The following is a 16,468-nucleotide window of genomic DNA, read 5'->3' as shown; positions in this document are numbered from 1 at the left end:
AAACTAAAAACAACCTAGCACCGTCAGGCATAGACGTTTACCAGCATCTCACCTCACAAGACGCTGCCAGGTCTGCAAGAAACATACAGATCTCTATAGAGCCATCAGTCTCCAACTCCAGCGGCAGCAGAGATCCTGTAGCACTCGAGGAGACAGTTGACTCATTGGTGCGCAACGATGATGAGAAGACCTCCGCTGCTATCTCAGCTACTGAATGCAGGGTTCTAGCATTGGGAACAAGATCGTTAATACACGCCACTTCAGGAGCGGACTGGGGCTGGCTACAGAGTGATAACAGAGCACGGATCGTCCGGTTCAACGCAGCTCCTGTATTCCCAAAGCTACTCTACAGTGGGTTAGTCTGCTTAAGACCCCTGATGAATCTGAATCACCCTGTACTATGGCAAGATCTATGGGTCCTTATATATTGGTCATTAGTCCACAAACCGGAGTGGGGTAATTACTTATCAAGTGTGAGGTTGTGCTGGAGTGTAATTCATGTTTAATTGTACCTAGCCACATAGCTATCCATTCACCACAACTGACAGCAGATCTCCCCATTAATGGCCTAAATGATGGTTCTTCAGAGAGCCTAAGAATATGGCCGCAAACCTTGGTCTAATTGACTCCGTCTGCCTGTTTCACTATCCTATAGCCTGTTCAGCTCTTATTACTCCCGCTCTATAACCCCTATACGTGGACTGTGAGAGAACCTGTGGCACATATTTCTAAGACTTAGAGATCCAGCAATGTTATATGTTAGTCTATTTCACTGCCCCACATATTATGCAGCAGTTTATAAGTATTGTTGTTTCTGTAGGCTCACTCAGGATTCTTCTCTTCCCTCACATATCTGATTTATGAACTCCTACTATCCCAGGATCTGCCACTGTATATTAAAATAATATTATGTAGCGTTGAAAGTTTTGGACTGCTGTCTCTGAAGTACAGTCTTAATGTGTGATAATTGAATAATCCTATGTTTGTCTTTCTTCTAACTCATAAAAGTTTTAACCTGATACATCCATTTTTAGGCCAACTTCCATTGCATTGTGTGCCTAGTTCACCATTGGGCATAAATAATGTTAATTGTTTGAGAAACACTACAATTTTAACTCTTAACAATTCTAGGAGCCCATGAGGTTACTGCCTTTACCTATATACACAAACCCCACTAATAAGCTTGACCTATAATGATATTTGCACAGGGTACCTCTGTGCACATACTTAGGTTCTCTAATTTTTGCTGTAATTTTTCATTAGAAGCCTGCTGGTATCCTCTGAGAGACAAGTTATTTTACTGCGGGCTAAGATGTCTCAATATTATGGTAGCATATAGACCCTGAGGCTTTTCCAGTCTTTTAATGTATACTAACCTATTTTCAGTGTCTTATGCCAAACCCACCTTTAGCACACCTATAGCAATGTTAATACTTGATGTGGGTTCAACTGTCACACTTGTGAGCCAATAGGTGAGTGAGCCACCATATGATATGTTAAAGTATCTTATTATACAGTTGACTATCCTTAAACTAAGGTGCTATTTAGTTATATTCGCATTGGCACAATTTCTTATCCCTATCTATAATTATACGCTTAAGATTCAGTCACCAGCAGAGGGAGCCAGTGTGGAAGTCTGTCACTCTTCCAATCTACATTATATCTCCTAGACGTCTGATACATATGAAGCTCATACACCATTTTATATAGCTGTGAATGTATTATATATTACTTACCCTGGATACTCCACATGTATTATGTTCATCTCTCACATCTCCTCTGCTACATATAACAGATTATAACTCCTCTCAGGCTAATCATTACTGAAAATTATGCATTGAGAATAGCTGCTATAATATGTAAACAGGACTGTTCTGGATGTATATGATTATGTATATTGTATGTTTCTATAATTGATCCTCTGACTAGTACACATATAGGGTCCAATATAGTTATTGGCAATTGGAATCGGTACTCCACGGTAGCTCCAATTGTATAATCCTTATACATGCTGTCTGCACTTAATATAGCTCCTAGTTTCTGCCTTCCGCATAGGCAATTGGCAACTAATTTACCCCGGACTGATATACCAAAGAGTAGGAAATTGGTCAATGTATATATAATAATTTCCCGTACCTGGTGAGTGCATGCTCCTGCCGTTAATTTCATATTTCACAGGGTTGGCTGCTCTAAGCAGAGGATAGTTATTGACCATTCATCTAACTAATCAAATTTTTACTTCTAGTTCATTTTGTTTTTGAGACTCAGATATTCATCTTTCACTACCCTTATTAAGCCCCCACATACACTATCCCCACTTATATCACCTACTCGTACTCTTATATTAAACTAGGTAGATACACCAGGTCATGTTTGGTTTATGTCTTAGGTTTTGAATATGATATTTATAGCTACCCTATACTTTATCTGGATGAGTCTACTTAGCAATTAAAACTACTGCCCACTTAGTGTCCCTATAATAAGTAATACAAGACTGACATACCGGCTGGCTCCTCCCTCCATCCCCCCCCCTATTATATTTTGAGCGGCTCTCGCCCGCTGCATTCCTCCCCCTCCCCTTTAAACTATAGAGCTAATTCCCCCTGGCCCTAATTGTACCTGAGTAGACATTCTAAATTGCATTCTATATGGCCCAGAGAGGATTGTTTTTGTTTTACTTTCACTACCTTTATTATAAAACTGAAGTCTCACTGTTGATTGCCCAAATATTATAATATTGTGTGTGCTAGTGGGATACATTATCCCCTTCCTACAGGGTTATGTCTGTAACATTTATCTAACAATATTGTATCTGCACTTTTCTGTAAATGTTTTGGGGCTTGCCCTTTGGTTGTATTTGTTTATGACTTCAATAAAAAATATTATATAAAAAAAAAAAAAAAAAAAAAAAGATAGCTGAGGCAGGATATCGTTTCTCCTATTGAAGAGGGATTACTTTAGCTAATGTGCTATCACCTACAGTACTTCCAAAGAAAAGAGGAGCTAGCAGTTGGCTTACCCATGTAGGGACCTTTAAGTGTGGTAGCACGAGATGTAAGGCATGTGAATATATAACAGTGACTTCAGAATTCCAATCATATAGAACAGGCAAGGTCTATAACACCTCACAGTGCATAAACTGCAGTATGGGGTATATAGTCTATCTTATTTCCTGTACAGAATGCAAGTTGCAGTACGTGGGCCTCACCACTAGGGAGGTGAGGTCCCATATTCATGAACATCTGAGTAATATAAATTGTAAAACGGAAAGTTCTGCACCTGCAACACATTTTATACATAGGCATAATCAGTAAATTCATTCAAATGGCAGGCCATAGAACTAGTAAATAGCCCCAGAAGAGGTGGGGATAGGGATAAAGAATTGGCCCGCAGAGAGGCGTATTGGATACTCCAACTTGAAACAAGATATCCAAAAGGATTCAATTCAGTATATGATATTATGAACCATTGGGAAAGATAGAGCTTTTCTATCACTTTTTAATAACTTCTATCTCTTTAGTGAGGAAATGTTTTGAGATATAATAATGGAGAATAATCTTATAACCTGAAAATAATCTATAGAAATAACCTTCATAAAAATAACCCTGAAAAACAAATTCTTTGAATAAATCTGACAAACTTGTTTAAACTTTGAATCTAAAATAAGATCTCCTACTAGGCTGATATATCATAATAGTCTAGAAACTAGAGATATTATATGAGATATCTCTGGTAAGCTTAAATATGTAAGTTTAAATATGGACTTTCTACTTAATGTTATATCTCAATTATAGATCTCTACCAAAATGAATATTGTTGTATTGATCTATAGATGTTTCTTTCTCTTGGATGATTATTCCATTGAAAATTCTTAGAAATTCTTAATGTTTGTATAAAATACTTCTATAAACAAGACTTACTATAAATAAGATCTAATTATACAATGTCTAGGGCATAATAGTATAGCACATATGATAAAGAAGTTTAAGATTATCTATCATTATAGACTATGGTTAGTCAGATATGATCTGATATCTCTTTATCACTAAGAACATTTATATTTGGTAAACTCCGTAAAGATGATATCAATATTGTAACATCTTACTAATTTCTGATCTAGTTTTTGTTCTTTAAGGCGATATTATTGTTAGATCATTTCTAAATATAGAATAATAGTTGAAATTGATATCAACAAAGGTACCAGTTACAAATAACATTATACCTAAAATAAAAGTAACGTTATATCTGATATACTTTGTAAATTATTTGAAAAGCCCATTTTTGGTCATTTATTAAGTAACTGTAAGCAGTGATAAAAAGCTGCAATAAGAGGTTAAGTTCAATAAATAAAAAAACAGTTGAGATGTCAGGCTGAAAAAGTAGGTTTTTCTTAGATATTTATCTTTATGCTTGTAAATGATAGGGTATCACATATATCTGAATCACTAGAAACGGAATTTACTAGCAATAGATTTGCTCGTTCATACGAACATTTTTTATAAAGAGTCAGTTTTGGTAAATGATATAACATTATTGAAAGCAGTGATATATAATTGCAATAAGAGGTTAAGTAAAAGAATCACATTCTTGAGATATTAGATTAAGTAAGTAGATATGATATATACAACTTTTTAAAACATTTAATGAAACTGTTAATAAGTGAAAATAGGGTAACGTGTGCAGTGTAAAATATATTTTGCTATAAGCTAATAAGATGTAGCAAGTAAGGCGAAGTTAAGAAATAGTTAACTATCAGAGTTGAACTAGTAACCTAGTAATTATACATCAGGTGTGTAAGTGCAGGTGAGGACATAAGTACTATCAGGCTACTCCCACAGCTATGTGTGAATACGGGGCATTCCAAAACGCGTCCTTTCTGTGAGGATGTTTGCTTGTAACAGTTTTTAAATTGGTTATGCTTGTATCACCCTCGTTGGTTATTATATATTTTTTATATGCACGATTTCTACAATAAAGGATATTTTACATAGCCGCTCTAGCAACAATTTTTTCTTTGTGATGATCGATTCGGACGGCTAATGGGCTATCGACATCTATTGGAACACATCCGGCTGACACAGAGGAGAAGCGGCCATTGAAATTCAAGTACACAGGTGAAAATGCACTTTACCCATACCGTGGTTACAGCGGAAGGAGTAAAACACTAAGGCCTAGATTTAGAGTTTGGCGGTAGCCGTGAAAACCAGCGTTAGAGGCTCCTAACGCTGGTTTTAGGCTACCGCCGGTATTTGGAGTCACTCAAAATAGGGTCTAACGCTCACTTTTCAGCCGCGACTTTTCCATACCGCAGATCCCCTTACGTAAATTACGTATCCTATCTTTTCAATGGGATCTTCCTAACTCCGATATTTAGAGTCGCTTCTGAAGTGAGCGTTAGAGCTCTAACGACAAAACTCCAGCCGCAGAAAAAAAGTCAGTAGTTAAGAGCTTTCTGGCTAACGCCGGTTCATAAAGCTCTTAACTACTGTACCCTAAAGTACACTAACACCCATAAACTACCTATGTACTACTAAACTGAGGTCCCCCCACATCGCCGCCACTCGTTTTTTTTTAACCCCTAATCTGCCGACCGCAAAGCGCAGCCAGCTAAGTTATCCCCTATGTACCCCTAATCTGCTGCCCCTAACCCCGCCGACCCCTGTATTATATTTATTAACCCCTAACCTGCCCCCCACAACGTCGCCGCCAGCTACTTACAATAATTAACCCCTAATCTGCCGACCGCAAAGCGCCGCCACCTACATTATAGCTATGTACCCCTAATCTGCTGCCCCTAACACCGCCGACCCCTATATTATATTTATTAACTCCTAATCTGCCCCCCTCAACGTCGCCGACACCTGCCTACATTTATTAACCCCTAATCTGCCGAGCGGACCTGAGCGCTACTATAATAAAGTTATTAACCCCTAATCCGCCTCACTAACCCTATCATAAATAGTATTAACCCCTAATCTGCCCTCCCTAACATCGCCGACACCTAACTTCAATTATTAACCCCTAATCTGCCGACCGGAGCTCACCGATATTCTAATAAATGGATTAACCCCTAAAGCTAAGTCTAACCCTAACACTAACACCCCCCTAAGTTAAATATAATTTAAATCTGATCGGAACAGCCAATAGAATGCGAGCTCAATCTGATTGGCTGATTGGATCAGCCAATCGGATTGAACTTGATTCTGATTGGCTGATTCCATCAACCAATCAGAATATTTTTACCTTAATTCCGATTGGCTGATAGAATCCTATCAGCCAATCGGAATTCGAGGGACGCCATCTTGGATGACGTCCCTTAAAGGAACCGTCATTCGTCGGGAGACGCCGAAAGAAGAGGATGGATCCGCGTCGGCTGCTTCAAGATGGACCCGCTCCGCACCGGATGGAAGAAGATCGAAGATGCCGCTTGGATGAAGATGTTTGCCGGTCCGGATGTCCTCTTCTTGCCGGATAGGAGGAAGACTTTGGAGCCTCTTCTGGACCTCTTCAGCACCGGATGCCAGGACGGATCGGTGATACCTGTTGAGGTGAAGACAAGGTAGGAAGATCTTCAGGGGCTTAGTGTTAGGTTTATTTAAGGGGGGTTTGGGTTAGATTAGGGGTATGTGGGTGGTGGGTTGTAATGTTGGGGGGGGGTATTGTATGTTTTTTTTTACAGGCAAAAGAGCTGATTTTCTTGGGGCATGCCCCGCAAAGGGCCCTGTTCAGGGCTGGTAAGGTAAAAGAGCTTTTAACTATATTAATTTAGAATAGGGTAGGGCATTTTTTTATTTTGGGGGGCTTTGTTATTTTATTAGGGGGCTTAGAGTAGGTGTAATTAGTTTAAAATTGTTGTAATATTTTTCTTATGTTTGTAAATGTTTTTTTATTTTTTGTAACTTAGTTCTTTTTTATTTTTTGTACTTTAGTTAGTTTATTTCATTGTAGTTATTTGTAGGAATTGTATTTAATTTTTTTATTGATAGTGTAGTGTTAGGTTTTATTGTAGGTAATTGTAGGTATTTTATTTAATTAATTTATTGATAGGGTAGTGTTAGGTTTAATTATAACTTAGGTTAGGATTTATTTTACAGGTAATTTTGTTATTATTTTAACTAGGTAACTATTAAATAGTTCTTAACTATTTAATAGCTATTGTACCTGGTTATAATAAATACAAAGTTACCTGTAAAATAAATATTAATCCTAAAATAGCTATAATATCATTATAATTTATATTGTAGCTATATTAGGATTTATTTTACAGGTAAGTATTTATCTTTAAATAGGAATAATTTATTTAATAAGAGTTAATTAATTTCGTTAGATGTAAATTATATTTAACTTAGGGGGGTGTTAGTGTTAGGTTTAGACTTAGCTTTAGGGGTTAATAACTTTATTATAGTAGCGCTCAGGTCTGCTCGGCAGATTAGGGGTTAATAAGTGTAGGCAGGCGTCGGCGACGTTGAGGGGGGCAGATTAGGGGTTAATAAATATAATATAGGGGTCGGCGGTGTTAGGGGCAGCAGATTAGGGGTACATAGGGATAATGTAAGTTGCGGCGGTTTACGGAGCGGCAGATTAGGGGTTAATAATAATATGCAGGGGTCAGCGATAGCGGGGGCGGCAGATTAGGGGTTAATAAGTGTAAGGTTAGGGGTGTTTAGACTCGGGGTACATGTTAGGGTGTTAGGTGCAGACGTAGGAAGTGTTTCCCCATAGGAAACAATGGGGCTGCGTTAGGAGCTGAATGCGGCTTTTTTGCAGGTGTTAGGTTTTTTTTCAGCTCAAACAGCCCCATTGTTTCCTATGGGGGAATCGTGCACAAGCACGTTTTTGAGGCTGGCCGCGTCCGTAAGCAACTCTGGTATCGAGAGTTGCATTTGCGGTAAAAATGCTCTACGCTCCTTTTTTGGAGCCTAACGCAGCATTTTTTTGGACTCTCGATACCAGAGTTAATTTTATGGTGCGGCCAGAAAAAAGCCTGCGTAGCCTTAACAACCCATCTACCGCCAAACTCCAAATCTAGCCGATAGTGTGAGATCCATATCAGGTTTCCTGGCTGTTTCGGAAGACGGACGTTACATTGAAATGTGAGTGCAAGTTTTATTCTGTTAATCTTGTGTAAAGGATACCGCTTTAATGTTTTACACTGTGATCACAAGAGACTTTGTATTTGAATGCTTACAAATTGGATATTAAGGGATCTTTGCTCTGGTGCTTAGATTATCAATGAGAGTTTCTAAAAACATGTCATTATAGACAAATAAAAGCTCTTATTGAATGACTAAAAACATGTCATTATAGACAAATAAAAGCTCTTATTGAATGGCTCTAAAAACATGTCATTATAGACAAATAAAAGCTCTTATTGAATGACTCAAAACATGTCATTATAGACAAATAAAAGCTCTTATTGAATGGCTCTAAAAACATGTCATTATAGACAAATAAAAGCTCTTATTAAATGGCTGTAAAAACATGTCATTATAGACAAATAAAAGCTCTTATTGAATGGCTGTAAAAACATGTCATTATAGACAAATAAAAGCTCTTATATAATGGCTCTTAAAAACATGTAATTATAGACAAATAAAAGCTCTTATTGAATGGCTCTAAAAACATGTCATTATAGACAAATAAAAGCTCTTATTGAATGGCTCTTAAAAACATGTCATTATAGACAAATAAAAGCTCTTATTGAATGGCTCTTAAAAACATTTAATTATAGACAAATAAAAGCTCTTATTGAATGGCTCTAAAAACATGTCATTATAGACAAATAAAAGCTCTTATTGAATGGCTCTAAAAACATGTCATTATAGACAAATAAAAGCTCTTATTGAATGGCTCTTAAAAACATTTAATTATAGACAAATAAAAGCTCTTATTGAATGGCTCTAAAAACATGTCATTATAGACAAATAAAAGCTCTTAATGAATGGCTCTAAAAACATGTCATTATAGACAAATAAAAGCTCTTAATGAATGGCTCTAAAAACATGTCATTATAGACAAATAAAAGCTCTTATTGAATGGCTCTAAAAACATGTCTTTATAGACAAATAAAAGCTCTTATTGAATGGCTCTAAAAACATGTCATTATAGACAAATAAAAGCTCTTATTGAATGGCTCTTAAAAACATGTAATTATAGACAAATAAAAGCTCTTATTGAATGGCTCTAAAAACATGTCATTATAGACAAATAAAAGCTCTTATTGAATGACTCAAAACAAGTCATTATAGACAAATAAAAGCTCTTATTGAATGACTCAAAACATGTCATTATAGACAAATAAAAGCTCTTATTGAATGACTCAAAACATGTCATTATAGACAAATAAAAGCTCTTATTGAATGACTCAAAACATGTCATTATAGACAAATAAAAGCTCTTATTGAATGACTCAAAACATGTCATTATAGACAAATAAAAGCTCTTATTGAATGGCTCTAAAAACATGTCATTATAGACAAATAAAAGCTCTTAATGAATGGCTCTAAAAACATGTCATTATAGACAAATAAAAGCTCTTATTGAATGGCTCTAAAAACAAGTCATTATAGACAAATAAAAGCTCTTATTGAATGGCTCTAAAAACATGTCATTATAGACAAATAAAAGCTCTTATTGAATGACTCAAAACATGTCATTATAGACAAATAAAAGCTCTTATTGAATGGCTCTAAAAACATGTCATTATAGACAAATAAAAGCTCTTAATGAATGGCTCTAAAAACATGTCATTATAGACAAATAAAAGCTCTTATTGAATGGCTCTAAAAACATGTCATTATAGACAAATAAAAGCTCTTATTGAATGACTCAAAACATGTCATTATAGACAAATAAAAGCTCTTATTGAATGGCTCTTAAAAACAAGTCATTATAGACAAATAAAAGCTCTTATTAAATGACTCAAAACATGTCATTATAGACAAATAAAAGCTCTTATTGAATGGCCATTCAATTAGAGCTTTTATTTGTCTATAATGACATGTTTTTAATAAATGTTTGTTTTTTTTTAACAAATATTTGTTTGCTGCCTTTTGGAAATAACTATATCATCTCTACAATTATTCTGTGAGGAGCTGGATTCCGAATTATTCGGAGTGAGTATACTACACATTATATACACTGTTAAATACAACACATTTCAGTGTGATTTCTATTACTTGCAGTTGTACCTTCATTAGGAGAAAGTAGATGCATATTCTGCAACTTATTGTTTACATGCTATATATAAATGAAGAGTCTGGACTCTTTCAGAGTAAGTATACTGCACTAATTTATTGGTGTTGATCTATACAAATCATAAGTCAAGTTCATTAATCATCAGCTCTAACTGAAGCACCAGAAAAATAATACTTTAAAGACCTGCACCTCTTCACCCACCATCCACACTTCTTAAAACCAGGCCATCCTCTAAAAGTCTTCCCCTCACTGTGCGTGCAGATGCACTCACACCTGCCTGCTGCCATTCCCATTCCTGTACAACAAAAATCCTCTGATGAGGAAGGGCTTGAAAATGAGTCTGCAAAGAAAAGATCACACACCTACCATATTAAGGAGACACATAAGCAAGCATTTGGATTGCTGCAGGACGTTTTTTCTACAAAAGGACGCATCTACTTACCTCATAGGATTGAGGTAACTTCTAGTAAGTAGGCACTCATCTCTAATCCTTCCTTTTTGGATTCTACAATAACAAAAGCTACTATTGATATCAAAGATATCCTTATTTTACCCCCTAAGTGATACCTCATAATAGATTGAGGATTATAAATGGAAGCATTCTACTTTTAGGTATATCATAAATCAAAAATATCATACAGTGTTGCACTACTGGTCTGTATTTGTATTCCCTCTCTCTATGCACATCCATGGTATACCGTGACATTGGAAGGAGAGTACCAACCTGATTTATAAAAGAAATCCAACACTTCTACCATATCAAGGAGACATAGAAGCAAGTTCTTGGACCAAGGAAGAGTCATCTGCACCATAAAAGGGACGCATTTACTTACCTCATAGGATTGAGGTATCTTTTAGTAAGTAGGCATCCATCCCCATTCTTGGATTGTCTTAAGAACAAATACACATCAAACAAATTTTGGGACTAATCTGTTTATTCTGTTTATCAGTTATCCTGTTTATTGTATATTACTATTTATTGTTTATTTTTCATCTGTATTCTAGATACACTAACAGGTGGTGAGGAGTATTTTTTTTTATCTCTGTCAGTGTTTTTGATAAATATTTGTAATTGTGGAAATAAGCAGTGCGCCCTTGTACCACTCTTCTCACTCATTTTTTAGACACATACAAGAAATAAGACAGTGCTAGGTGGGGACCTATCAATTTGTCATTATTTCAGGTACTAGGCAGCCGGCTTATTAATTCTCTAAGAAATTGGAGTTTCAGTCTAAGGGGGGCACACTTAGCGCTGATAATTTGTTCTCTCTTCTTAAACACACACATATATATATATCTGCCATAGTGTACATCAAAGTAATAATTTCCTGTATCACAAAAAAATTGTTGTAGCTAATAATGTTCAAATTATGTTATTGTTACAGTACGTCCATTATACTGAGGATTTTAGAACCCATGATATGGTTTCATTTTTTTTTGTAATTAATAGATACAGAAATGAATTAAATGTATAAATAAAGAGAGAGGATGAAATGAAACAAAATACAACTAATCATAGATAAGAATTTATCTTTACTATAAATGAAAAAACAACAAACAAACACTTGCCTGATATGTGAACCGAGAAAGAACTTCTCTAGTCTGTGACTAAACCTAAGGGTTTAAAAACCTTTTGTTGAGTCCAAGATTAGGTCACTACAGATAAAGAAAACCCAACGGTTTACTACTAATTGGTCTGTGATCATGTCCTTAGGGACACTCAACCTCTTGAGGCTTTATGATGTTTTTCCTAAGAACAAAGGTCACTGCATGTACTGAAACCCTACAGGCTACAAACAGGATGTAAATATCATAAAGAAATGTTACATTCTTTATGAAATGTTCATTTAACCCCTTAAGGACCACAGCACTTTTCCATTTTCTGACCGTTTGGGACCACGGCTATTTTTACATTTTTGCAGTGTTTGTGTTTAGCTGAACTTTTCCTCTTATTCATTTACTGTATCCACACATATTATATACTGTGTTTCTCGCCATTAAATGGACTTTCTAAAGATACCATTATTTTCATCATATCTTATAATTTACTATAAAAACATATATAAAATATGATGAAAAAATGGAAAAAAACACACTTTTTCTAACTTTGACCCCCAAAATCTGTTACACATCTACAACCACCAAAAAACACCCATGCTAAATAGTTTCTAAATTTTGTCCTGAGTTTAGAAATACCCAATGTTTACACGTTCTTTGCTTTTTTTGCAAGTTATAGGGCAATAAATACAAGTAGCACTTTGCTATTTCCAAACCATTATTTTCAAAATTAGCAATAGTTACATTGGAACACTGATATCTGTCAGGAATCCCTGAATATCCCTTGACATGTTTATATATATTTTTTAGTAGACATCCCAAAGTATTGATCTAGGCCCATTTTGGTATATTTCATACCACTATTTCACCGCCAAATGCGATCAAATAAAAAAAATCATTCACTTTTTCACAAACTTTTTCACAAACTTTAGGTTTCTCACTGAAATTATTTACAAACAGCTTGTGCAATTATGGTACAAATGTTTGTAAAAGCTTCTCTGGGATGCCCTTTGTTCAGAAGTAGCAGACTTATATGGCTTTGGCATTGCTTTTTGGTAATTAGAAAGTCTCCAAATGCCGCTGTGCACCACACATGTATTATGCCCAGCAGTGAAGGGGTTAATTATGGAGCTTGTAGGGTTAATTTTAGCTTTAGTGTAGTGTAGTAGACAACCCAAAGTATTGAGTATTGATCTAGGCCCATTTTGGTATATTTCAGGCCACATTTCACCGCCACATACTATCAAATAAAAAAAAATTGTTACATTTTTCACAATTTTAGGTTTCTCACTGAAATTATTTACAAACAGCTTGTGCAATTATGGCAAAAATGGTTGTAAATGCTTCTCTACGATCCCCTTTGTTCAGAAATAGCTGACATATATGGCTTTGGTGTTGCTTTTTGGTAATTAGAAGGCCGCTATATGCCGCTGTGCACCACACTTGTATTATGCCCAGCAGTGAAGGGGTTAATTTAGGTAGCTTATAGGGTTAATTTTAGCTTTAGTGTAGAGATCAGCCTTCCACCTGACACATCCTACCCCCTGAACCCTCCCTGACCCCCCTCAAACAGGTCTCTGGCCTCCCCCACCTTACAATTGTCGCCGCCATCTTAAGTACTGGCAGAAAGTCTGCCAGTACTAAAATAAAAAGCATTTTCATTTTTTTTACATTTTTTTCTTCTTCAATTGATTCTGCAGTGTTGGATCCCCTCTTAGCCCCCAACCTTTGTGGTGTGCTTAACCAAAAAAAAACCTTGTTGTATCTTTTCAATAGGGAGTTGAACAACCCCCCCCCCCCCTTTTTGGTTAATGCACACCACCCAGTTTCTGCCAGTATATTTAGCAGACAGAAGTATATATAAATATGCTATAAATATGTGGACTTAAGTGGTTGGATGTGCACCAATACTTTTTTGTTGTTTTATAATTGTTTTGGTCACTTTGGTAGCACTCCCACAATATGTGTGTTAAGATTAAACAGTCCTTCTGTGCTGTGCTTAACCAAAAAAAACCTTGTTGTATCTTTTGAATAGGCAGTTGACAAATCCCCCCCCTCCCACTTTTTGGTTAATGCACGCCACCCAACCCAGGTGTGTTCCAGACATTATAACTGAGGTATACATATAAAGCTAGAGAGTTTCACTCTGTGTAGACATGATTTGCTGCAGTGTGGAAACTGATTAGTGTTAGGACCAAGCAAGTAAAATTGAATACAGCACCCACTACTCACAAAAAGCACGGAGGGGCTTACCAAACCCATACAATTCAAATAAAGAGGTAATCTCCAGCTATGGTGAGCAAAGTGACTTATTTATTTTTCATACAAGGTCAAAATACAACAACGTTTCGGGCTAACAATAAGCCCTTTGTCAAGCATAACATTCAGTGAGTAAAGCAGTGTTTAAATAGCCATATTGGCGCCAAACAATTGAGATAATTGCACAAATATTGCCCTCTAGTGGTGAAAGCAAATATTACCTTTAAAATACATAAAACTATTACATACAGCTACAATGTTACAAAAATTACATTGTTACCAAAATGTGTTACTTCATATATCGCAAAATTCAAAAAATCACATCCTTAGGTAAAGTGCCACGTGATCCTATAAAAAATAAAATAAAGTGAAATAAGTGTCAAATTATCAATAATGCAATGTGAACATATAAATCATAAATTCCCAACTCATCACAATGCCTCTCAAATTAACATATGATCAGTAATTTCTTTTTATGTAGGAACACTAACAATTGAATGAAAATATTTTAAAATTTAATATATATGGGAATCCTTCAACAAAGCATAACCATATCTGAATATGTCAAGAACATTAAAATTAAAACTAAAGGATACTCAATTTATGGATGAAATAATGCCCAGTAATATGTCTAATAATATTCTATGAATAAATTCTAAATTATTAGGACAATACTCAAAGAAATACAAAATTTAAATGCATAGATAAAGTAATGCATACCATATAACCTACCAGAATAGCATAGTATTAAATTCCTAAAGCTTAAATGTTGTCCAATTACATTCCCTATTTAGGCCTTTAGGACATAAGGTATTGAGTTCATTAATCCAAAAGGCCTCCCTTTTGTTTAATAAAGCCTCTCTATCACTGCCTCTCCTGAGCATGTGTACCTTTTCCAATATTTGCAAGCGGAGTTGGCTGATATTATGGCCAACTTGTAAAAAATGTGAAGACACAGGAGCATCCTTGCCACATCTAATTTTCGACTTGTGCGCAGAGATCCTCTCACGTGCCTCTCTGGTCGATTGTCCGATATATACCAGTGAACATGGACATTTAATGGCATAGATAATAAACTCTGATCTACAAGTCAAATATTCCTTAATAAAATATTTTTTGCCTGAATATGGGTGAAATTTTTTTCTCTCCCTTTATCATCGAATTACAATTCACGCATGAAAGGCAAGGATAACATCCTGTTCTCCGCTTACCAGTGATAGTTTTTTGGTTGCATTTATGGCTGCCAACATCCGCTCTAACTAACTGGTCTTTTACATTGGGACTCCTTTTATAGGCTGGCATTCGTGGTTCAGAAAATGCATTAATTTCAGGATGACACTTCTGTAAGATGTGCCAATACTTACGTATAATTTTATTTACCTGGTTGCTCCTGGTATTATACTGTGATACAAAAAATAACCTGTCTGTTTTCTTCTCAATACTCTTTTTACTAATCAGTTCAGGATTTTTAGATCTTAAAATTATATTTTGCTTTTCTTTATTCACAAGGTCAACAGGATAGCCCCTTTGTAAAAACTTATTCGACATCTGTTCTAGTCTTATAGTTTTTAAATCAATATCAGACACAATGCGATCCACTCGCAGTAATTGGCTTTTGGGTATGGCTTTAAAGGGGGAAGGTGGATGAAAGCTGCCATATAATAAAGTATTATTTTTATCTGTGGGCTTTGAATAAATATCCGCCTTTAATCCATGTTCCCCTTTATATATACATGTGTCTAAAAAATGAATAGCCTGCTCATTCCAAGTCAAAGTGAATTTGATACCATTTACAGATCTATTAAGATCATCAACAAAGGAAAATAGGGATCCAATGTCGCCATACCATATGCCAAACACATCGTCAATGAACCGCCACCATGTGGCGCCAATTTTTTTAAACAATATATGTTCATAAACAAATAATTCTTCAAAATTGTTCATGAAGATGTTGGCCTATGTAGGGGCGACATTGGATCCCATGACAGTACCTTTTTTCTGAAAGAAAAATTCATCTTTGAAGAGGAAATAATTAATATACAATATAACTTCCAACAGTTCTAAAAAGAATTGTATCTGTGACGGGCTATACTTAATATCACTATTCAAAACTTTGGCGACTGACTCAATCCCACTTGTATGTTTAATAGACGTGTACAGACTTGACACGTCAAGTGTAAACAAGATTACCTTATTATTCTCTAAATAAAGCTGTTCAAGTTTCTTCAAAAAATCATATGTGTCTTGGATGTAAGATGTAGATTTGATTACATAAGGTTGTAAAATTCTATCCAAAAAAATAGAAATATTACTAAAAATGGATCCTGATCCTGCCACTATAGGTCTGCCCGGTGGTTTTAACTAATTTTTATGGATCTTTGGCAGACAATATATAACTGGTCTTACTGGATGTTTGACATTTAAAAAATCATTCAAACCTTTCGAGATCAATCCA

This window comes from Bombina bombina, chromosome 7, assembly GCF_027579735.1.
Source record: "Bombina bombina isolate aBomBom1 chromosome 7, aBomBom1.pri, whole genome shotgun sequence".
NCBI lineage: Eukaryota > Metazoa > Chordata > Amphibia > Anura > Bombinatoridae > Bombina > Bombina bombina.
The sequence above is the reverse complement of the archived record's forward strand: the minus strand, read 5'-3'. Positions refer to the sequence as shown.